Consider the following 2,902-nt stretch of genomic DNA (forward strand, 5'->3'; position numbering starts at 1 on the left):
TACATGCCTTAAACCATGATGATATACAATCTTCTCAACTCACATAATGACTCGATAGTGTGATGATATCTCCGGCTCTTCCAACTCGAACTAAAGGATAAACCTATAAGAAATGGAAAAGAGAACACGGAGTAAGCTTCAATGCTTAGTAAGTTTTAAGCAATGCAAACAATTAATTTACTTATAGATCAATTATTTCAAATTTTCAAGAAATCATTCCTAGGTAATTGCCATTTTGGCCAAGTATCCATGAACATAATGTATATTTAGCAAATTCATCTCACTTGAATCTGAACTCAATTAAAACCAAATATTCAATTCACAAATAAGATCATAAGAACTCGAAAAGCATCTCATTAACTAGTTTTAACCATGTTTGCAACAAAATCACAAATTCACTACAAGCTGTCTTCCTGAGCAATAGTCACTAAATTATTTATAACTGGAGCTAAGAAACTCCAAATCAAGTGACGATAATTTTCCCTGAAAATAGACTCACATATCTTCCATCCATAAAATTTTCAGAATTTTTGGTTTGACTAATCAATACCAGATTTTTATTGAAGTTTCCCCTGTTTCACTGTTTGACTATTCTGACCACTCTTCACTACAAATCAATTTTCTCATTATACAGAATCATTTATTGCATTTGAAAATAGACTCATTAAGGAGTCTAAGTATATAAATTTTATCTTATAATCATCATTGTACAATTTACAATGATTTTCTAAATACAGAACTGGGAATTTCAAGGTCATTTTCACTCTATCTTACACCACTTCAAATATCTCATTATTTACAATTATTTTGCTTACAAGGTTTCTTTTATAAGAAACTAGACTGATTAAGCTTTAATTACATAATTTATTCAGCTTCTAATTCAATTTCCACAATTTATGGTGATTTTCCCAAAATCACGCTACTGTTGCTGTCCCAAGCAGATTTATTACAATTTGCTCTTTCACACATTCCTTGCATTCAAATTATCTAAACATGTATATCATGTCATTCAAGATCGAACTCAAATAACATAGGCATTAAAATGCTTCACTAACAGCTTTAGTTTCATTGAAACGAATAAAATACAAAATCATATTCATATTTAATTTTCCACGATCGTAATCACCTAAAAATAAATCATATACTTCCACAAATCTTTCCACAAGGACCAAGTGTTTATATTTGAATATAAACATAGAATCACTTCACATAACTTCACACATTTACCGAATATATCACGATCACATATATAGTCATAACACTTATTCACAGATGCATCACTTTATATACTTATAATTTAATTCAAATCAAATCACATACGAGTACATGATACGTACCTGGCCAACTTAATATGTAATGCACTTTCAATTTGTCAACTTACTGTAGGATCTTGTAATTGTATACTTTTATCAAATTCATCGGCACTTGGCCTGGTAGGTATAAAACCCGAAATTATGTTACCAGCACAAAGCCTGCGGGACTTTAGCCCGGATACATTTCCAGCACGAAGCCTGCGGGACTTTAGCCCGGATACATTTCCAGCACGAAGCCTGCGGGTCTTTAGCCCGGATACATTTCCAGTGTCTTGCTTATTTATTCACATGTTAACACATTTCACATAACATATCACATTAGCAATCCAGTTGCTTCATTCGAATATAAGCACAAAATGTACACCTACCCTTTAACTTTCGGTTCACTAATCATACACAAGGAACACAAATGTCGGAATCCTGTGTCATGACATATGTATCCTAACTATTCCTAAGATTCATACAGGGCTTTCGAACGTCGTAACTCGGTCGAATCGAAATCTCGAACATAGTTTTCAAACTCATACACATTCAGCATTTACTAGTATAAATGCATATATTATATACCAGCATATATACTTAACATTTAACTACATTTAGGCATGTGTATTTGCTTATAAACTTACCTCAGACGTCGTAAAACGGGACGGAGCTGCTAGTCGACAACTTTCGTTTTCCCCTAGTCCAAATCCGATTTCTTTGGTTCTTGATCTAAAAATATTCAAATTAAGCTCATTCAAACATATTTTCATTCAATTTAGTTCAAAAACACATAAATGGCAAATTACCATTTTACCCCTGACATTTACAATTTTTACAATTTAATCCCTATTGCACAAAACACAAAATATACAAAATTTCAATATACCCATGTTGGGGCCGAATTTTACCCATACCCATACAAGTCTATATATTTCATCAATTTCATATTTTAGTCTCTCAAATTTTTATTTTTGCAATTAAGTCCTAATTACTCAAAATCATCAAAAATTCCAATACAAAAATATGTTAACCCAACACCTATTTTTCATATTTCACCATCAAACCATAAAAATCACAAGCTTCCATCAATGGCATAACTCTAAATATTCATCAAAATTCAAATTTTAAGCATGGGTTTTGAAGTACTCGAAGCAACGATCTCAAAAACGTAAAAATTATCGAAAATTGACATAGAACGAACCTTGGATTTGAGCTTGGGAGTTGGCCGAACCTAAGCTTCCCTTATTTCTTTTTCTTTTCTTTTGTTTCGGCATGGGTGAAATAAAACATATGCCCACTCATATTTTACTTTATAATATCTTTTATATTATAAATCTTATAATTTTTTAGTTTTTTTTACATTTGAAATAATAAAAAAATCATATAATATATATATCCTTTACCAACCAAACAATAAGCTAATGCACATGATATGGCTTTCACATTAATGTCTTTTAATATATATTACACCTTAATATAAAATAATATTTAATTTACACACATATATATATATCTTTAATAAAATATTATAAAACCATATGGTATATACTTACCACCGTCCCACTAGTAATCAAATGACTAATTACAACTTAAATACTTCAATTTAA

General features: G+C 30.7%; 1 long non-coding RNA gene across 1 annotated transcript; it reads right to left on the bottom strand.

Moving 5' to 3' along the window:
* Positions 1–1,990: 1,990 nt before the first annotated feature.
* Positions 1,991–2,614, bottom strand: LOC121206738 (uncharacterized). The gene is made up of 2 exons (XR_005901918.1): positions 2,497–2,614; positions 1,991–2,024 (listed from the first exon to the last, which is right to left on the bottom strand). It is a non-coding gene; the product is annotated as an uncharacterized lncRNA (long non-coding RNA).
* Positions 2,615–2,902: the final 288 nt, after the last annotated feature.

The sequence above is a fragment of the Gossypium hirsutum genome, chromosome A09 (genome assembly GCF_007990345.1).
Source record: "Gossypium hirsutum isolate 1008001.06 chromosome A09, Gossypium_hirsutum_v2.1, whole genome shotgun sequence".
Lineage (NCBI taxonomy): Eukaryota > Viridiplantae > Streptophyta > Magnoliopsida > Malvales > Malvaceae > Gossypium > Gossypium hirsutum.